The sequence below is a fragment of the Hyperolius riggenbachi genome, chromosome 11 (assembly GCF_040937935.1).
Source record: "Hyperolius riggenbachi isolate aHypRig1 chromosome 11, aHypRig1.pri, whole genome shotgun sequence".
Lineage (NCBI taxonomy): Eukaryota > Metazoa > Chordata > Amphibia > Anura > Hyperoliidae > Hyperolius > Hyperolius riggenbachi.
This window is the reverse complement of record NC_090656.1, coordinates 81,142,173-81,164,833: the sequence shown is the minus strand read 5'-3', so window position 1 is coordinate 81,164,833 and position 22,661 is coordinate 81,142,173. Positions and strand designations below refer to the sequence as shown.

Sequence of the window (22,661 nt, the reverse complement as noted above, 5' to 3'; positions counted from 1 at the left end):
AGTGTGATGGCCTGTTGCCATGGAGATGACGCTGGAATTGCCAAGCAAGTACGTTTTAACCCACTGCTACCACCCGCTCGTGACTCTTCATAGTGGGAGGTAAGAGAGGAGACGAATCAAAGGAATGCGGTCCGCAGCATGAAGCCCAGACTGTGTAGTTTACCCAGCCCTGACCTAGCATGCTTTACAGGAGCTTCCTCCATTTCACCCAAAGATCCAGCACACCAGATCTTTAGTGGTACTCAACCAAATTGTGGTCCTATACATTCAGCCCACCGGAAGCCACTCTGTTGTGTGCTGCACATAGTTTTTCCTTACGTCCATATCAACAGATACATGACTAGTCTGTAGACTAGTGGTGCTGTGGAGCACACAGTTGCCCAAGGGATCAAGTCCTGGGTTGACAGTCCTCATATGTGTGTAGGAGGCTTCACATAGTCATAATCTAGAGTTCTGTAAATATCCAAAGCCAACTTTTTTTTGTGTGGGGCAGGCCAATTAACCCACCAGTAAGTGTATTTTTTTTTTATTTTTTTTTTATTTTTTTAATGTGGGAGAGTAACCAAGCAGCTCAGGGTGACCCAAACCACTAGGAGATGTGGGAGGAAACCGTGGAAACACTGGAAGCGCAACACATAATATGGTATCTGTGACTGATACCATGGTTACACTGCAGTATTGGGCTCGTGCACACAGTTGGGGAGCTAATCCATTACTACTGCCCAAACGCCACAGATCATTCACTGACAATAGTGTACACATTCTCATATAGTTTGGTCACTGCTGCTGGCAGATGTTTGTCAAAGCTTGATGTACACCTGCTGTGTGGAATGAGCAGTAGTAAACTTCTTTCCTTTCTACAAATGGCCACTAACCATGCAACTGTCTGCATTTGTACAGCCATCACTTTAAAATGTGTCTATTACAGAAACGGCAGCAACACATGACCGCGTCACTTGATGAAACCAGTCTTACTGTTTTCCTGCTGCCTTCCTATTGGCAATATTTAACCATTTACTCTCAATAGCGGAAGTCAGATACTCTTACAAATGAGGCCAGAGGTAAAAACTCAGATATATACTGAAAACCTTTTAGGGCTCGTTTCCACTATTGCGGTGCGGAATCGCCTGCATTCCAGGCGAATTCTGCAGGGTGTTCTGTGCAGATTTTCTCTGCACAATAAAACGCTCCCGCAGACGCATAAGTGGAAACAGGCCCATTCACTTATATTGTCTATGCGAATCCGCATACGCAAGACGCATGCGGATTCGCGATAGTGGAAACGGGGCCTTATAAAATAGCCATATCTACGTTGTTTTTTTTTTTTTTTTTTTTACCTTGGAGTTGGGTTTTACATACTTTTAGTGAAACGGCTCCACACTGGTCTCATAAAACACAATAACCTTTATTATATACTGCTGAGCAAAACAACCCATTACCCCACATAAAATGAGCCACATTAGCTGTATAGGCAACCTGAAGCATACACAGCTGGCTGTGTCCCCCACGCAGCACATCCACACTAGACACATGCATTCTCATTGTCCAAAGACCCGGGAGTATAAGCAAAGTGAAAACCTCTTCCAATCACTGCTTGGTCCAAAAAGACAATTTGTTGCTAGTTCCAGTGTCTAGAGACTAGATGTCCATAAAGGGCAACCAATATGGCTGAGCTATATAAAGGTACTGTGAGCAGTCCTGCAGGTTTGCTACAGCTACCATACCTGGGCATTGCATCGCACACAGTTCAGTACATAAATTGTTGCGCAATAGTTGTAACAGGAGGCTATGTGGGCATAATTAAAGGGAACCTAAACTGAGAAGGATATGGATTTTTCCTTTTAAAATAATACCAGTTGCCTGACTCTCCTGCTGATCCTGTGTCTCTAATACTTTTAGCCACTGCGCCTCAACAAGCATGCAGATCAGGTGCTCTGACTGAAGTCAGACTGGATTAGCTGCATGCTTGTTACAGGTGTGAGATCCAGATAAAAGTCTTCCAAAACGATCCAGCACAGCTCTTTTACCAAAAGGTATACTTTATTGGATCTTACAAAACATACAAGTAAATATCTGTATAGTGGCCTCGGTCCACCGTTTCGGACCACCATAGTCCTTGCTCACACCACACAATTTGGTAAAAGAGCTGTGCTGGATCTTTTTGGAATACTTCGATTACTAACCTGGGTGGTATACTGGTGTATCCGCTGCACGCCTGACCCCTGAATCATTTGAGTGCTGTCCCGCCACCCTTTTCTGGAGATGAGATCCAGATACTACTGCAGCAAATAGATCAGCAGGATGCCAGGCAACTGGTATTGTTTAAAAGGAAACATCCGTATCCCTCTCAGTTTAGGTTCCCTTTAAGGGATATGTGGTGTTGTCTCAGAGGGCTCTCACCACCTCCATCCGGCTAGCGTGTCTCCACAGCAACCGGCTGCCGCCTCTCTGTGTGTGTATATCGTGCTACCGTGCTCCTCTAGTGGTACATCCAGCTTCAAGTACTGCGCCGGCGGGTGACCTCACCACATGGCTCAATTCCATTACCAGTATCGCACGCACATACTTTTTCACATACTTTATCTGTGTATCACTGTGTCAAAGAGAATCTAAAGTATTATTAAAAAACAAAAAAAATGATACCTGCCTAAGGAGAAGGTTGGCTCTGGGTCCTATAGAGCCTTCCCACTCCTCTCCTGGTCCCCATGTTCCCCTGCAGGCTCATCCGTTTAAATCTCCTGCTGTGGGAGGCTTCAGAAGTCTTCTGGATCACAAGTGCGCCTGAAGACGTGCAACTCTGTACTACACACGAGCGAGTGCACATGCACTGTGCACATGCAGTATGGAACTGCCCATCTTGAGGAGCCCGAGTGCTCCCGAAGACTTCCAAAGCTCACCTGAAGCAGAAGAGAGTAGTCTCTGACCGATTGGTCAAATACTGCTACCGGGGGAGCTAGCTAGCGCAGGAATGTGGGGAGGCGGAGAGGAATGGGAAGGCTCTATAGGACCCAGTGCCTTCTCTCTCCTTAGGTAAGTATCTATTTGTTTTATTTTTGCTTCAGAAAGTGTCCTCCTGTCCATTGGTTTATTGAAAGTCACAACATATTCCACGTTATGGTGGTAGTGGGCTGAAGGGGATCCTGTGGCAGCAATGCCTCTGTAGTAATTGACAGCCAATGGATAACACCCCCCCCCCCCCCCCCCCCCTCAGGCTTTGTAGTAAGTATTGTGTTAAATTCTTTGTCTATGCTCAATTGCAGTTCACACACCTTATATGCGTGTGTTGTGCAACATACCGCTGTGAAACTAGCAGTAAGGAAACAGTTTATGCAATTTAACTTTGAATGTTATTTATATCTGGAAAGTCGTTCTAAAAAGTACTTTTAGATCAGAAAGCAGGCTTTTTCTTTTATCCATAGAGAAGCCTACACAGGGAATAAGTAATCATATAAGAATGCTTGCTTATGCGTAGTGCATATGAAGGCACAATCACTCTAAGGGCTTGTTCACACTAGAGGTGGTTTTTTGTTTTTTAGCACCGACTATTTTAAAAAATCACCTTAAAGAGGAACTCCAGTGAAAATAATTTAATATAAAAAGGTGCTTAATTTTTACAATAATTATGTATACATGATTTAGTCAGAGTTTGCTCATTGTAAAATCTTTCCTCTCCCAGATTCACATTCTGACATGTATTACATGGTGACATTGTTACTGTGGGCAGATTATGTAGCTGTTCTGGCTTTAACAGACAGCTATAAACAGCCATTTCCTGTGTGTGTCATTGTTACATTGTGGCAGTTTGCCCAGAGTACCGTACGGTACCAGAGCCTCTTGTGGGAGGGGTTTCAGCACAAAATCAGTCATACAGCGCCCCCTGATGGTCTGTTTGTGAAAATCATTATATTTTTCATGTAAAAGTGGGTATCAGCTACTGATTGGGATAAAGTTCAATTCTTGGTCGGAGTTTCTCTTTAAAAGTGCCAGTGCAATGTTAACTTATGTGAGTGTTCTCACAAGCGATGAGCTTTCTATCCAATCACAAACGCGGCTCCCGCACCATTTTCTGAGCATTCGTGTTTCAATAGAAAGCATAGGGAAATAGCTAACCGCTTAAAAAAGCGATTTCCCGGGCGCTTTCAGTGAATAAATACTTTGTATTTATTAATTTCCCGGGGCACACAGTTCACTTCCTGACTGACGTCTGGAAGTGAAAAAAGCATCGCTACACAAGTGCTTAGAAAATCGCTTTCAAAATCGCTCAGCGCTTGCGATGTATGTGAACAAGGCCATTAATGGTGCAATCCTGCGGTTAATCAATAGTTTCCGATTGCTGCAATAATTGATGAGAATCGATTGCTTGTGCCCAATAACAGCCAAATTCCCGCTGATGGATGGATCGATTCCAATTATATGATCAAATTGGTTAGTGGGAATCCAGCTGTTAATGGGGACAATGTAACATTTCCGATCAATTACAGCAACAATTAGAAATGATTGGCTGCAGGATTGTACTGTTAATGACCACCTTAATAGTTTCATGTGTCTGAGAGCCCAATAAGGCAGACATTATATTGTTTAGTAATAGAGATGGCCTGAACGGTTCGCCTGGAACTTTTCCGGAAGTTCGATTCGCCTCCATAGTGCACCATTAGGGTCAACTTTGACCTTCTACATCACAGTCAGCAGGCCCGTTGTAGCCAATCAGGCTACACTATCTCCTGGAGCCCCCCCCCCCTTATATAAGTCAGGCAGCGCCGGCCATTATAGTCGTTCGTGTCCCTGTAGTAATTAGTAAAGGAAAGCTGCTGACACTCTCATAGGGAAAGATTAGTTAGGCTCTTGTAAGCTTGCTCCTGGCTGATTGTTATTCCTAAAATTGCACTCCACAGCAGCTCTTTTGAGAGCTAATCTTGTTCTTGTGTGTGTGTGTTTTTTTTTTTTTTTTTTTTTTTTTTTTTATACCTCTCTCTCTCCCTCTCCATAGATTTGTAGGCTGTCGAAAGCAAGCTCGCATACATTGGCCAGGAATCGAACCCAGGTCAACTGCTTGGAAGGCAGCTATGCTCACCACTATACCACCATTGGCCGGGAATCGAACCCAGGTCAACTAACATTACAGGCTGAAGCCAGCCATTTCACTCATCTCTTCAACTACAAGAAAGGCCCAGGAGTAGTATTAGGTACCGTAATATCTATGTTACGGCAGGGCCCTTATTAACCACCCTGGCGTTCTGATTAAATCGCCAGGGTGGCTGCGGGAGGGTTTTTTTTAAATAAAAAAAAAACTATTTCATGCAGCCAACTGAAAGTTGGCTGCATGAAAGCCCACTAGAGGGCGCTCCGGAGGCGATCTTCCGATCGCCTCCGGCGGCAAGAGATAACACGGAAGGCCGCAATGAGCGGCCCTCCGTGTTTCGCTTCCCTCGTCGCCATGGCGACGAGCGGAGTGACGTCATGGACGTCAGCCGACGTCCTGACGTCAGCCGCCTCCGATCCAGCCCTTAGCGCTGGCCGGAACTGTTTGTTCCGGCTACGCTGGGCTCGGGCGGCTGGGGGGACCCTCTTTCGCCGATCAGGCAGCACACGCGGCTGGCAAAGTGCCGGCTGCGTGTGCTGCTTTTTATTTGGTTAAAATCGGCCCAGCAGGGCCTGAGCGGCAGCCTCTGGCAGTGTTGGACGAGCTGAGCTCGTCCAGACCGCTCAGCAGGTTAAACTTTCTCTTACAGAGCTATGGAAACCGTTTTGCCAATGCGATAAAGCGAGGTGCAAAAATTAAATCATGCCTAGCAGGGGATGGTTTCAATCCAACAACCTCTGGATTATGGGCCCAGCACACTTCCGCTGCACCACTCTGCAGTCTGCTTACATTTGTTAGTAATATTTTGGTTTACTGTTTATAGCATCATGGTATTTCATGGACTTAGCACAAAACAGCATTGATCTGAATGAGTAACAAATACACATACTAATAACTATGTAAAAATGCCTATTTTATTGGGTAATTTAACTTGACATAAATGCAAATTATGGATGTAAAAAAAAAGTCAACAGAAACCACTGCATAGTGTTATCATACCATGTCTTTGAAGGGCTTTACCGCTCTTTTTTTCATATTACGCATTTGCCAAAAACATTTATGAAAATACAGCCAAATTGCATAACACTCCCACTCATCGTAACTTTATTTGTAAACTGCTTTTTTACCAAAGGTTTTAAAGTGCATAGATATGTCTAAGATTACTACCATAAATAATGGGGTTGGGATTTGCTACAGGCGAAAAAGCTGTATCCATAGATGCCCGCCTAAACAGATGGTTTCTCAGTTGAGATTTAGGCCTCTTTCACAGTGGGACGTTGCATTTGATGCGACGTTAAGGTCGCATAACATGCCCCTAATGCAACGCATTGAAAGACTATAACTTGGACGTTATAGTACATTCTTTAGCCCTGTGTTTTGTGCGCCGTTTTCGACGCACAGTGATGGAACGAAAACGCCGCATGCGTTACATTTAAAACCAAAATTAAAAAAAACCTTACTGAGCGTGTACAACACACATAACGCAGCTAAACGCACAGCATGCAGCTGTCTAAATATTGCTTCACGTTACACACAACGCAACGTGTGCACTGTGAATGTCGCACAGACTTTGTATTGCTGTGCGTTAGGCCTCGTTCACATCATGTAGCGCAGGTGGATGTGCGAGCGGAACACAACGCGTATGATCGCACGCCATCTTCGCTACTATGCTGCGCTGCAGATCCCATTCATTGCAATGAATGGGATCTGCGCTGCGATTCCCCAAAATGCATGCAGAGCGAAATTGCGCTGCCACGCAGCGCATATGATGGGAACGGTAGAAGGGCTGTCTATGCCCTTCTACCGTTCTTGCGTGTCGCACACTGTACGCGCTGCCAAAATGCGCATGGCAGCGCGTATAGTCTGAATGAGGCCTAAGTCTGCGTTATAAAATTTTCTAACGTGCGACTTTGTTGCACTGTGAAAGAGGCCTTAAAGTAAACCTCCGGACTAAAAATCGACTCCGCATCACTGAAAAGGCTTTGTGTTTCTTTAACAGTTTCACAGCACCCGAACTCTGTTTCTTTTATAAAAGTCTCATTTTTAGCTGCACAGAAGAAAACTGCCCGGGCTTTTTTCCCCTGATGCTGTGCAAAGCATGATGGGATTTCTGATTTTGCTGTTCTCGTTCTGCTGTTTTGGTGCAATTTTTTTTTTTTTTTTTTTTTTTTTTTTTTACATTTTGAATTTGACATTTTGAAGCCTAGCGTGTGCAGCAGGGAGGGGTAATCAGGACACAGGATAGTTGGAACTGTGTCTCCTGCTCCTTGTCACCTCCTTTCAACCAAAAAGATGGCTGCCCCATGACAAAGATGGCAGCCCCCATGAATCACAAACATTTGCCTGTTCTTTTAAAACAGGGTGGGTAAGAGATTATATTACCCATCTATTCTAATTAACATAACTAATGTAACTGATGTAGTGGCTGGATAGTGTACTGGTTAAGGGCTCTGCCTTTGACATGGGAGACCAGGGTTCGGATCCTGGCTAGGTCAAGTACCTATTCAGTAAGGAGTTAAAGGCAAGACTCCCTAACACTGCAGGGTGGCCTCTTGAGCGCGTCCCAGTGGCTGCAGCTCTTGAGCGCTTTGAGTCTGACAGGAGAAAAGCGCTATACAAATGTTCAGATTATTATTATTATTATTATTATTATTATTAACTTGATGACAGTATGTTTGTTTAGGCTGAAGTTCCCCTTTAAGTGAAAGTACTGCATGCAGTGCAATATACACGTTATTAGCTGTTAGCCTGTTTGCACATGTGCAGTACGGACTTGGAATCCTACCTTTCATTGCCTGTATTTTTACTGTATCTGCTGTACGTGTTGGTAACGGTGCGTTGTAAGTAAGTTTGCGTTGCGACTTTAACGTTGCATCAAAACGAAACATCCCACTGCAATTCTAGCCTGAATCAAATGTATCCAGAGACTATCGGTAAATTGTGCACTAAAATTAAAATGTACAAATTCTTGATGATTGGATATATAGTAAATCTGTTAGCCTCCTAAATTGCTGTAGTACATGTAAGTGCTGCTTTTTAGTACTGTAAAAGTAATATGACCCTTTTACTGTTATCAGCCTGTATGGGCGTTTGAACCATTTTTAGATGCTCTGTGCTATGTAATTTTGTAATGCAGGCTCAGTTGGTTGTGTTTGTGATTCAAGGTGACTGGTTTTTTTATGCATTCATTGCAGTTTTAAATGGAACGTTTTGTTTATCCTTAGGGTGTGTTTTTTTTATTGGAATTTCCACAGAAAGCTTTGCAGTTTGGCATAAATCCTTAGGAGGTGTTTATAGGTCTCATTTGTCTTAAGCTACACTTCAGGATACATTTCTTTTCCTGGAAACTTCTTTATTGTGACCATCATGAAATCATTTTCTATTTTAGATTGGTGGCATAAGAGCATAAATAGTTCTGCCCATCCCAGAATGGCATATAGCTGCGTTGGGAGAAAAAAAATATTTGTTCCCTTTTTAAAAGTTTCTGAATACCCAAGCTGCTCAGGGTGACCCAAAACCATTAGGAAAGTATAGCAGACTAAAAAACAATGGTTTAACGTCTAGTGTTCTCCCCAGAATTTTTTTCCAGCCGGGTAGTATGAAATAGTAGCTGGGTAGTATGAAAAAGTAGCCGGGTGGGCCGAGATGAGAGAATGCAGGGCCAGTGCTTCTGTGAGCAACTCTGCTTACAGCATAGGAGAGGAGCCGATGACAGCCGGGTGGTCACCAAAACTAGCCTGGTGGAGCACCCAGCTAAAAGTGCCTGGGGAGAACACTGACGTCTTTTTAAAACCGAAAGTATTTGTGATCATTCAGCTTTGTGTTTGAGGGTACGTTTCCACTTGAGAGGCGCAATTTGCTCGCGGAAACCGCGTCAACGAATCCGCATGCGGTTGCGGATTCGTTGACGTTTCCATGCGGATTTTCACGTGGAATCGCCCGCGGTTTTAACGACGCGATTTTAACCATGTCAATGCCGGCAAGCATTGACATGGGTTTTTAGACGAAATCGCACGCGGAAACGCCGGGAAAACCGCAAAACTAAAGAGCTTGCGGTTTTCCTATTTAGTTACATTACCCACGATTCGTGTGCGGCGTGCGAATTCTGACGGCTCTGCTGTGCAGATTTTTTCTGCATAGCGAGCCGCACAGAATTCCTGACAAGTGGAAACAACGCCATCCACTTGTATTGGTTGAGCGAATCTGCATGCAGGAAACGCATGCAGATTCGCCCGAGTGGAAACGAGCCCTTACTGTGATTACCAAAAATGCACCACTACTGAATATGCAAATTATCTCTCTTATGCCCCTGAAGCCAGGCTTGCATCCAGAACCGCTGGGGTATACCACGCCTGTAGCTTTACATTTTACAGAGCCACATCCTAAACTGTATTGGCCAAAGTATTACTTGTAACATGAAATTTGTTCTGTAAATGTTCAGGCCAGTTTAATAAATGTGTGATTTACACCTGTTTAAGTCTTAAGGTGGCCACACACGATACAATGATCAATTTTTACTCCAGTTCGATAAATACAGGGCTGTGGAGTCTGAGTCGGGGCAATTTTGGGCACCCGGAGTTGGAGTCTGAGTCGGATGATTTTTGTACAAAATCCACAGCCCTGTTAAGTATTAGACTAAGGAGTCAGAGTCGGTGCCATTTTGGGTACTCGGAGTCGTAGTTTCTTAAACCGAGGAGTCTGAGTTGGTCGGAAGATTTTTGTACCGACGACGCAGCCCTGGATAAATGATCAGATCTCCCAAAAAAATCGACCGCTTTTGGTTTGTTTTTTCGATTTTAATCTATCCGGAATGCTGGAAATTTTTCTTCAATTTTTCTAAAGATTGTAGATTAGATTAGATTATCAATTTATTAATGTACACGCCCTAGCAATTTTCTCAGTTTGTAATCATTTTTATCATAATTGGGGAAAATTGAGCATATGTGTGTGGTACATTGGTCATATTTTTGAAATGTTACAATCAAAACACTATTTATGCTTGTTGTAGAGAGCTATAGAACTATATATATAAAACTTAACTTTTCATAAAACATTTAAAACATCAGGTACTGCCTATATGGTTCACTTGACAGGTGACAAGTGGTTTGTATGTATGCCCGTGAGGCCATGCTATATTGAAAAATGACAATATGAATGTATTTTAATTGTATGTTTTGCTCTACTGCACTGTAACTGTCCTCTGATGAAGCTTCCAGTAGTTATGGGAGTGAAACATGTCAGTCTAGGTGAAGGGTGGTGTTGTGTATGAATATGCATTCAATTTTATGTGATTTAAAGGGGGAGACATCCTGAAAATACTGAGGCTATATTAATCCTAATCAGGTGTTCCGGTATATATTTACCTCCTATGTCACATGTCAAGCGAACCATATAGGCATTACAGGCTGTACCTGATGTTTTAAATGTTTTATGAAAAGTTAAGTTTATATAGTTCTATAGCTCTCTACAGCAAGCATAAATGGTGTTTTGTATGCTTTCAGCTTAGTGTTTAAAGTTTAAAATTTTACAATCAGTCAGAAAAATTGATTGCAGTTCTTGAATTGAACAGATATTTAAAAAATTGTATGGTGTGTGGTAACCTTTGTTGTGTATATGTGCTAGATGAAGAAGGCTGAGACAGCCATGTATATCCAACTTGGCTAAGAATCGGCCGAGAGACTCGCATCGAAAGACTACATCTTTCGACATGCATTGCGGTGGCCGGGGATCGCAACACCGCATGGGAACTTGAAACAAGTGGCACCCTCGGGTTTGTCTGGGGAAAATGGCAGGCACATGCAGACGGAAGACTAGAAAGCAGTAATGCCGTCCCCTCCCCCCGCCCAACGGCCCACACTATTTACAAACCCCTGGGATGTTAATTGTTTTATATTTTGTGAAATAGGTGCTGAGTTGCCCCAACCCCCCACTGAGATGTTCAATCCTGCCTGATACTTTTGAATAGCTTAATGGAGTACAATGAATCAAATTCGATCACACATTTTAGGGGATCAGTCATTGTGTGTATGGGCACCTGCACACAGTCCTTTGTAGGGTTGTGGAGCTGAGCAGAACATGCCACCTGCTTGAAGGGTGGCCTCGGTCAGATGTCCTGCGTCACAGGAGACTCACTATTACTGTGATGTTGAGCCAGTAAATGTGATAAAATTATCACAAGTACAGATTAGCAGTGGTTCATGGTGGCTCTGCCCCAAAATGAAGGAGAACAGTTAATATTGACATTAGTATGTTAACACCTTCTTGGTACAGGAATGGCCAGTTTCTTATACCCCATGAATAAAATAGATTGAGCATATCTAAAGAGGACAAACAAGTTGTGGGTGCCTTTGTTTGTGCCCCCAAATTGTTTTTTACATGACTTCAGTTGAGCTTCTGTCTGGGAGGGCTCTCAATTCTTCTTGTTGCTTCAGATTCCACTATACTAATTTTCCCTGTTTGCTCCTGTCCTATAGCAAAACCACCAGACAGCTTAGGCAGAGCTGTGAAAGTATTTATTAAGGCTAGTAGTGCACTTGTTTAAATCCAGGGCTGTGGAGTCGGTACAAAAATCCTCCCGACTCCTCCATTTAGGATTCCTCCGACTCCTCTAATTTGCATATTACAATCTTGTTGATTAAAAGTACCGTATATACTCGCAAGCAAGCCGACCCGCATATAAGCCGACCCCTGCCAACTTCTTCCTGAAAAACCAGGAAAAAATGATTGACCCTCATATAAGCCGGGGGTAGGAAATGCTGGCCGTGTGATTTCCCCCCCCCCCCCCATTGTGTCCCAGTATAGTTAGTATAGTGCCCAGTATGGGTAGGTAGTGCCCAGTATAGCTAATATAGTGCCCAGTATAGCTAGTATAGTGCTCAGTATAGCCAGTATAGTGCCCCTGTATAGCTAGTATAGTGCCCCAGTATAGCTAGTATAGTGCCCCAGTATAGCTAGTATAGTGCCCCAGTATAGCTAGTATAGTGCCCCAGTATAGCTAGTATAGTGCCCCAGTATAGCTAGTATAGTGCCCCAGTATAGCTAGTATAGTGCTCATTATAGCTAGTATAGTGCCCCAGTATAGCTAGTATATTGCCCAGTATAGCTAGTATAGTGCTCAGTATAGCTAGTATAGTGCCCCAGTATAGCTAGTATATTGCCCAGTATAGTTAGTATAGTGCCCAGTATAGCTAGTATAGTGCCCCCATAGCTAGTATAGTGCCCCATTATAGCTAGTTTAGTGCCCCCCATAGCTAGTATAGTGCCCAGTATAGCGCCCCCCTATAGCTAGTATAGTGCCACATTATAGCGAGTTTAGTGCCCCCATAGCTAGTATAGTGCCCCCATAGCTAGTATAGTGCCCCCCATAGTTAGTATAGTGCCCAGTATAGCTAGTATAGTGTCCCCCATAGCTAGTATAGTGCCCCATTATAACTAGTATAGTGCCCGCCATAGCTAGTATAGTGCCCCATTATAGCTAGTATAGTGCCCCCCATAGCTAGTATAGTGCCCAGTATAGCTAGTATAGTGCCCCCCATGGCTAGTATAGTGCCCCCCATAGCTAGTATAGTCCCCCCGCCTCAAGCAACCCCTATCCCCCGCGGTCGCCGCTGCTATTAGCTTACCCCGCGGCTGCCGGCTTCCAATAGTCCCCTCTCCGTCTCCCGGGCATGTAAATAGATCACAGCAGCTCACTCCACGGCGGCTGCTGTGTGATGACAGGAAGCTGTAGGGAGAGCGGCTTCCTGTAACGGCGATGTGTATCGCCGTTGCTATGGAAACCGCTCTGCCTACAGCTTCCTGTCATCACACAGCAGCCGCCGTGGAGTGAGCTGCTGTGATCTATTTACATGCCCGGGAGACGGAGAGCGGACTATTGGAAGCCGGCAGCCGCAGGGTAAGCTAATAGCAGCGGTGGGCGGGGGAGCGCACTACGACCACCGACCAACGTGACTCGCAAGCAAGCCGACCCCCCAACTTTTGGCCCACTTTTGGGGGGTCAAAAATTCGGCTTGCTTGCGAGTATATACGGTATGTAACATGAAATTCGTCTCTTAACTGCCAACGCTTAGGAATTTTAAAAGACAACTGAAGTGAGAAGGATGTGGAGACTGCCATATTTATTCCCTTTAGTCATAGACTAAAACTAGTCCTTGATGAGAGTACTTTAAAAAGGTACAGACCGGAACAAAGAACATCTATCAGGCCCTAGGCAATGTGACTGTGGGTACATGTAAGAGTGATGTGCAGGTACTCTGCAGGGGAATGAGGAGATTCTTCCTCAATTACACATTCTTCATGCACAATTTGAACATGGATCAGGTCCTAGGCAATGTGACTGTGGGTACATGTAAGAGTGATCAGGGCTGTGGAGTCGGTGTCGGAGCAATTTTGGGTGCCTGGAGTCGGGAAAAAATGCGCCGACTCCTAATGAATTTGTAACTGTAATTAAAATAGAAAATATGATAAAATGTTCTATTTCTCAGATAATAGTCATTAACAATAATGTATATATACAGTAATAGCTGTGTTCAGTCCACCAAAATGAAATAAACCAATCAAAATTAGTTACTTGTGCTGCTTCAATAAAGCAGTCCCCGTATTTTTAAAGTCAGATATACATATCTGATTGTGACTGTACAGTATATATGATGTGTACACAGGAATCTTTTATATATACGAAATAACATCTATGCTGTAAGTATGAAGCCTGATGTGTAGCCGTGTCACTAATAGAGATGGTCAATGAGATGGAAATAATTCTGCATTGATGCTGGTTTATGCAAATGTATGCACTCTCTTTGCTCATGAAATCAAATCATTTGATATGTTGTTAAAATTTGGTTTGGTGACTACAACTTAAAGGGTACCTGAGACGGATGAAAAGAAAAGTGTTATACATACCTGGGGCTTCTTTTAAATCCCTTCAGGCTGATCAGTCCCTCTCAGTCCTCCTCCACCACCTGGATCTTCTGCTATGAGCCCCGATAATTCAGCCAGTCAGCGCAGTCTGGCCGCATGCCACTTCCAAGTGTAGTACGCTCCTGGCGGCGGAGTGTATGCATGCGCACTACACCAGACTGGCTCAAGTACCTGGACTCATAGCAGAAGAGCCAGGTGGCGGAGGAGGACAGCGAGGGACTGATTAGCCTGAAAGGGGCTGGAGGAAGCCCCAGGTATGTATAAAACTTTAATTTCATCTGTCTCAGGTTTACTTTGTTACACTGTAGTACTATACTCTACAAATGCTCTTCCCACAGAGCTGCAGGGAATCCACTGAGAATGTTGTGCACATTGACCACAGAGGTGTTGTCTATCACCCATAAACCTTGTTCAGATTGTGCATGAAGAATTTGTAATTGCAGGGGAATGAGGAGATTCTTCCTCTGAGTACCTGCACATCATTCTTGCATGTACCCACAGTCAAATTGCCTAGGGCCTGATCCATGTTCAGATGTGTAATAGAGGAAGAATCTCCTCATTCCCCTGCAGAGTACCTGCACATCATTCTTACATGTACCCAAAGTTACATTGCCTAGGGCCTGATAGATGTTCTTTGTTCCGGTCTGTACCTTTTACAAGTACTCTTACCAAGGACTAGTTTTAGTCTAAAGGGAATAAATATAGTAGTCTACATATCCTTCTCACTTCAGTTGTCTTGTAAAATTCCTAAGCGTTGGCAGTTAAGAGACGAATTTCACGTTACATACTGTTAATCAACAAAATTGTAATATGCAAATTAGAGGAGTTGGAGTCGGTGGAATCCTAAACTTCGCAGTCTGAGGATTTTTGGACCGACTCCACAGCCCTGAGAGTAATGTGCAGGTGCTCTGAGGCCAGAAACCCACTAGGAGAGCTTTATAAGCACTAGTGATTTGATAAAGCTCTTGCTAATGCAATGCTATGGGGCATTTTTATACAATAACATCGCTCCAGTGGGATCACACCCATAGCATTACATTAGCACAAAGTGCTCAGAAAAGCATAAATCAGCATAACGCAGAACTATTCCTATCTCATTGACCATCTCTATTAAGCCGCATCTACACACGTAGATGTGGCCGCGATGCTCCTTATCAATCGAGCCGCTGATGCGGCTCGATTGATAAGATCCAACAGGACGGATCTTGCTTCTGTCGATTCCCTGCTCGCTCCCCGCGAGGGGACAATGGCAGGGAATTGAGCGGAAGATGAGCGGCGCCGGCGGGGATGAGCGGGGAATCGTATGCGGCGCGAGCGGGGACGCGGCGGGCACGCGCGGATACGCAGAAGAGGCGATCCGGCGGCTAATCGAGGTGCCGGATCGCAGCCTCATCTACGCGTGTAGATGAGGCTTTAGTGACATAGCTACACATCAGGCTTTATACTTACAGCATAGATGTTATTTATTATATATGAGATTCCCGTGTACACATCATATATACAGTCACAATCAGATATGTATATCTGACTTTAAAAATACGGGGGCTGCTTTATTGAAGCAGGACAAGTAACTATTTTTTGTGGACTAAGCACAGCTATTACTGTATATATAAATTATATGATGACTATTATCTGAGAAATAGAACATTTTATCATATTTTCTATTTTAATTACAGTTTAAATTCATTAGGAGTCGGTGCATTTTTTTTCTGACTCCAGGGACCCAAAATTGCTCCGACTCCACAGCCCTGTTTAAATCGCAAGCATTGTAGTGCATAGTGGGAAACATGCGGAAAATCACATTATATGGAAATCTATAGACTGCATTTTAAATTACAGTTCTCTGCCATTCATAATGTGCAATCATACAGCATGTTGATTCTTCCTGTATACCAATCACCTGCAAATTGCATACAACACTTTCCTATGAGCAGAATAACCTTTAAAGAAAAAAATGTATTTGTTACAGCTGATACAAATCCTAAAATAAATCTCCAGTGTTTCTACTTCCTGCTTTCATGGAAGCAGACATATTGTTAACATCCTGTGCTTTCAAATTAGCTTATCTGCCGGTGCAGTCAGCTGGCACAGGGGAAAGATCAAATTCCAACTTGTGATTAGACACAGATAAGGGGGGGGTTTAGACTGGCTAAACTCTCTAAGTACATACAGGGTGCATTTCTCTGTTTTCCTTATGTACTGTGCAAGAGTTCAGGTCCACTTTAACATATGTACACTTCTGCTGTTCGTTTAGCTCCCAGAGTGAGAAATGACCTGCTGAGCTTTTAATCACTGTCCTAAACGTTTGTACAGCCACAAAAAGCTGTTTGGCCTCTGATAGTTTTTCAGTCTCTGCGGTCAGAAAACGCAGATAAAGCGCTGGTTTATTAAACGTTGCAATGCAGAAAATGGAGCGAACATGAGTTAGTCCTTGCGATTGGTACTACAGGCATATGTTCATGTGTGTATCTCCCCATTACACATGTCAGCTCACACACTTTAACTCTAGGCACTTTAACCAGCAGTGGTTGGTGCCTTAACCCCATAGCAAACAAAGCTGAGCAAATGAAGAAGCTCAGCTGATGCGCAGGGAACTAAAAGATAAAAATAACCACAGCTGTGGTGAGGCAGCACATAGTTTCAAGGTGTTAGTCCTTTCTCAGACAGAGGGGTGCTTGGGAAGGGATCATCACGTGAAATATTGTGCTGCCTCATCATTTATGTGCCTATTTTTATGCTGCTTTATCCCAAGACATCCTTCTGCTGGAACCTTAAGGGCTAGTACTAGGAGTAATGTGTAAGAAAAAAATCCTCTAGGCTAGTTACAGTACTAAATTTATAATCCAAATAAGTATAGAGAGTTTTTTCCATTCTAGAGTTTAATAATTCTGTTCTGAATTATTTCTGCATCTCTGACACCACTGTTTCCTGTCTTGGCCTTGAAGCTTCCTGTGTTATCTGTCTGCTCATTGGGTAAGTGTGCTGTGATGATGTTGATTCGCTGACCAATGAGTTAGTAGGTGACACAGATCTTCAAAGCCAACATTCTAAATGGGGCCTCAAAGGGCTGGTGCACACCAAAACCCGCTAGCAGATCCGCAAAATGCTAGCAGATTTTTAAACGCTTTTTTTTATTTTTATGAGGCGTTTTGCTAGCGTTTTGCGGATTGCTGCTGCGGTTTTCAGTATAGTAGATTTCATATATTGTTACAGTAAAGCTGTTACTGAACAGCTTCTGTAACAAAAACGCCTGCAAAACCGCTCTGAAGTGCCGTTTTTCAGAGCGGTTTGCGTTTTTCCTATACTTAACATTGAGGCATAAACGCACCCGCAATCCAAAAAATGCCTCATCCAGGCATTTTTCGTTTCTGCAAAACGCCCCCCGCTCTGGTGTGCACCACCCCATTGAGATACATTGACCAAGCAGATCCGCAGCCGCAAGCGGATCTGAAAACGCCCAAAAAGCCGCCCGGTGTGCACCAGCCCAAAGGGAGCAGCTCAGTTCATATGCGCATAGGTGTGAGAGTAGTTATAAGGCATAAAAGCCCACAACACTATCACTATTATAACTGTGTGAGCAACCAGTTTATTTTAAATTCAACAAAGCATTAAATAAAAGTATTTTTGATATTTCTTTTATACTCTGTTTATTATTTCATTTGAAAGATTGCTTTGTAGAGCCTGTTCATGGCGCTGTCCGGCAGACATATGCAGTGCGTACCATTGTTTTCCTATGGGCGATTTTACAGTTCTTGCTTGATCCATTGAGGCACCCATTTTTATGGTGGATTTGTGGGGCAAATTGCCCTAGTGAAAGATCTAGGTTGCTAGATCGTCTCAGCTGACAGTATTGTTTCACCTCCGTACCCTGCCTGCCAGAAGCTGCTACATGTATGTCATAGTCTCTCCCCTCCATTGCAATACAACTGGCAAGTGACACGTCTGTACAGCACCCGACCCCATACTCTCATCGGGGGATCAATTTTCTATGCCTGTTGGTTACAAACATTGTGCGTGTGCTTGCACCCCTGGTGTGTCTTGGCTTCAGTTTAACGGGAACCAGAAGCAAGAAGTATATTGAGGCTGACATATTTATTTCCTTTTAAACAATACCAGTTGTCTGGCAGCCCTGCTGATCTATTTGGCTGAAGCAGTGTCTGAATTACACCAGAAACAAGCATGCAGCTACTCTTGTCAGATCTGACAATAATGTCAGAAACTCCTGATCTGCATATATTTGTTCAGGGGAAAAAAGTTCCCCCGAGGGGTACTCACCTCGATAGGGGGAAGCCTCTGGATACTATTGAGGCTTCCCCCATCCTTCTGTATCCCACGGTGGTCTCGCTGCAGTCCATGGAGTGCACAGCCGACAATTTGTCAGGCTGTGCAATATTTACCTTTCCTGGCTCCAGAGGGGCGCTGTTGTGGCCCTCCGCTCGGGAATAGGCGGGAATAGCCGATCTCTGTCGGGTCTGCTCTACTATGCAGGTGCAGGAGACTTGCGCCTGCGCAGTAGAGCGGACCGACAGCGATCAGCTATTTCCGCCTATCTCCGAACGGAGAGCAGATACTGAGCCGGAAAGGTAAATATTTACATCCCCGCCGTTCGGGGAACTTTATCGTTGCCGCCGTGGGAGCGAGGAGGAGGGAGGAAGCCTCAATAGGATTTGGAGGCTTCCCCCACCCGAGGTTAGTACCGTTTTTTACCCTACTCCACAGCCCTGGTAAATAGTTTTAAAATTCTGCTTTAACCTTTTTGTTCAGCGTTAAACCTTTTGCTTGTATAAAGAACAAGTATTTCCTGTGTTGCAGTGTTGGGCTGAGTATTTAGGCAATTGTGCTGCTCTGTCTCTCACTCGCACACTGGATGTAACCTTAATTTCATTCTTGCTGACTTTGCCATTGTTTTTGTTTCCTGTGTTATCAGTGGCTGAAATTCAGGGCATAAACTATGGAGAGGGGTTCAGCATCGCTCAAAGGCTGTCCCAGTATAAAGTATATAAGCTGCAGCATTATCTGTGTTTGCACAGGTTATTGCTTTTGAACAGATCGTATTACAGAGTTAACCTGACACTATGAATAACATCTCTGGACATAATTTTTTTTGCTGTTAGCTGTATCGTCAGTACTTTAAAGAGGAGCTGTCAGCCATTCTATGCCAGATTAAAAAACGGCATATATAAGTAGATAAATACTAGCTCTACTTCCATAACGTGTATTGCACGGTCCAAGTGTTGATTTCAGTGAACTTTATAAAATAAAAAAAGGTAAATGGAGAGAATTCTGTTCGCTGGCAGGGGCCATCTTTACTCCCTCCAGCTGAAGCCAATGGTGAGGTCATTTCCTCCCTTACCCCCCCCCCCCCCCCTCCTCTCCACACCAATATCTAGAGTTGATTGTAAATGCAGGGAATCCCTAAGGAAATGGTAACAGGGATGGGGGTCCCCAGGGATGCGATGCGGTGGTAGCAGCCACTGCCCTCATGAATCGGAGGAGATGCCTGTTGGGCTGGAGTGCGGGGAGGGGGCAGACATGGACAGTCATGGGAGGCAGCCAATGAGAGGAAAAGGAGTGAGAGTGACACAGGCTGCAGTCAATCAGGCTAAACTAGCTGTGTCTGTGCAGAAACATCCCCAGCCTGCACTGCAACTTCTCTTTTGCGGCTGATTACTGGCTGCGTACTGAGGAGCTGGAGACAGCAATAAAAAAGTAAGATTGATTTTAACCGGTTCAGCGCCGCAGTGCCGAAAATCTCATGCATCCAAGCAACGTTCACCTCCCATTCATTCGCCTATAACTTTATTGCTACTTATCACAATGAATTGATCTATATCTTGTTTTTTCCGCCACCAATTAGGCTTTCTTTGGGGGGTACATTTTGCTAAGAGCCACTTTACTGTAAATGCATTTTAACAGGAAGAATAAGAAAAAACGGAAAAAAATCATTATTTCTCAGTTTTTGGCCATTATAGTTTGAAATTAATATACGCTACCATAATTAAAACGCATGTATGAAGTGTATGTGGGTAATTTTTGGTGTGGGAGGGAAACTGCTAATTTTAAATGTAAAATATTTTTTTGTAATCAAAAATGTATGTGGGTGCAGTTTACTATTTGGCCACAAGATGGCCACAGTGAAAAAAGTCCTGGATGCGAACGATCTTGCATCCAGGAACTAAAATGCTGGGGAGAAGTTTCCTGGGGGCAGAAATACCGCGCTCTCTGGAGAGAAAGCGTCGGTATTTCTGCGGGGAAGTTAGATCGGTGAATTATTCCCATTCACTGATCGGGGGGCTAGCGATAGGCCAAACTGGTTAAAGTTGTGCATTGCCTTTTTAGCATTCCTGTTACATGATCAACAGATAGAAATAGAGAATTAATTTTGTTTTTCATGCCTAAAGTCCAATCTACACGATACGATTCTTTGTACGATTTGATTACGATTCGATTTACGATCCGATTAAATCCGGCATGTCCGATCAATATTCTATTCAATTTGTTTTGACATTGCAAAACAATGGCAAATCGAACTGAATCGAATCGAATCCCGATCGGACATGTCTGATTTAATCGGACCGTAAATAGAATCGTAATCTAATCGCACAAAGAATCGTATCGTGTAGATTGGGCTTTACATTTACTCTTTAAACATTATACGCACATGGCAGATATAGTTATTTTGTGGTTTGGTACATCTACCAACCTCTATAACAGGAAGCTTCCGCTATAGGAAGTGAGGATGTTTGCCATTTAGTCTGACTCAATTTTTTTTTTTTTTTCCTCCCTGATTGCTTGGCTCTGTTGTTCAGAATGCTGATCAAGCTGCCAAAAGCAGAAGAGGGCTTATCTTTGTATTGCTGTGGATATCAATGTGGTATTGTCTGAATGTTTCCAGCTTGACTTTTTGCCTTCTTTTGTTTGTTGCAGTAGTGCTGCTAGCTGTGTTGTACAAATGTAATGTCAAAACTTGTTTTAGGCTGGTTTCGCAGTGGGACGTTACAGGCGCACGTTAGAGCAGCCCGTAACGCACTCCACCGCACAGCAATGAAAAATCAATGGGCTGTTCACAGTGCCCACGTTGCATTACAGTGTAACGCTGCGCCATAATATAACGTACTGCATGCAGTACTTTGTAAGCGTCAGAGCCGCGTTAGACTGTTTGCACATTCTCAGTAACGTTGGGTAGGAGCGGAGAGCGGGCAGGCACATGGCTAATTAATATTCACTGCACTCAGTGACGTGCAGTGTTTACTTCCTGGAGCGGCCGCTCTGTGCGGCGATTGGCCGGCGGGACCACGTGATGCCGCATGTGTCCAAGAGTGCGCATCACGGCATCACGGACGCCAGAGTGAGCTGCACAACGCGGCTCACTCTGACATCCAAAGCAGGGAGCACCAGGCGTTGCGTTAGGGGCGACCATAACGTCCCCTAAAATGCAACGTCCTGGTGTGCAACCAGCCTCAGTTGGTAAAGGTGGCCACACACCATACAATTAAAAGATCCAATTTTTTTACCAATTCGATAATTATGATCGGTTGTCTCAAAAAATCAAGAGCTTTTCTTTGTTTTCGATTGAAAAATCCAATAGGATTTCCCTTTAGATTTTTTTTTTTTTAGATTTTTGGAGATTGGACATGTTGGAAATTTCAGACCAACTTTATCAAAAACTGTATGGTGTGTGATTGTCAATTACAGTCTACATGCTCCCACTGGGCAAAATAATCCAGAACTATGGCCTAAGATACCATTGTTATGCAGATGGCACACAACTGGGTCTGTCCTTCAAGCCTGGCACCCAAGACCCATCAGCATCCATAAATGCGTGTCTAGTGGATTTACAAAATTGGATGAACACCAGCTGGCTGAGGCTGAACTCTGACAAAACAGAGGTGTTGGTGGTAGGTGGTCCACACATGATGGATAAAGTTCAAAACGCTCACCACCTCAAACTAGCAATTGGGGGAGATACTGTACAGCATAAAGACTCTGTGCGAAACCTTGGGGTGATCCTGGATGGAAATCTAAAACTCAGCATGTATCAGCTGTCGTCAAGTCTTCCTTCTTCCATATAAGAAATATAGTGAAAATCAAACACTTTATCCCAGCTGAAGACCTACCTGCCCTGGTTCATGCATTTTTATCCTCCTGCCTAGACTACTGCATGCCCTGTGCATCGGATCTACAGATAAGGTTCTACGCCCCTTACAGCTACTACAGAATGCTGCAGCCAGACTCCTAGCCAATGCCCCCCGCAGCTCACACATCACCCCAGTACTGCAAACTCTTCACTGGTTGCCAGTAAAATGGAGAACCAATTTTAAGATCTGCCTGCCGACATTCAAGACTCTAAACCACATGGGACCCAAATACATAGCGGGTATTGGAACTTTATGCCCCTCCACGCACCCTCCGCTCTGCCAACAAGATGAAGCTGGTTATTCCCAGGATACACCTACCATTTGGTGCTCGAGCCTTTTCCTATGCATCCCCTACTCTATGGAACTCACTTCCACAATCAGTATGAGAGGCTCCTTCTCTGGACAGCTTTAAAAAAGGCTAAAAACTCACCTTTTTCCAAGCCTTTGAGACTGCATAATGCAGGGTTACAGCGCTTTGAGTCCCCAGGGAGAAAAGCGCTATAAAAATATTATTGTTACTTGAT

The 22,661-nt window shown here is 43.9% G+C and overlaps 1 protein-coding gene across 4 annotated transcripts in view; it reads left to right on the top strand.

Moving 5' to 3' along the window:
* Positions 1-22,661, top strand: part of FAR1 (fatty acyl-CoA reductase 1) — a 185,656-nt gene that overhangs the window by 12,780 nt on the left and 150,215 nt on the right. The window contains exon 2 of one of the 4 annotated variants that reach the window (XM_068261226.1): positions 4,988-5,183. The exons of the other annotated variants lie outside the window; for them this stretch is intronic. The gene's annotated coding sequence lies outside the window, so the exon portion shown is untranslated. The remainder of the gene's footprint in view (positions 1-4,987; positions 5,184-22,661) is intronic. 4 annotated transcript variants of the gene reach the window in all.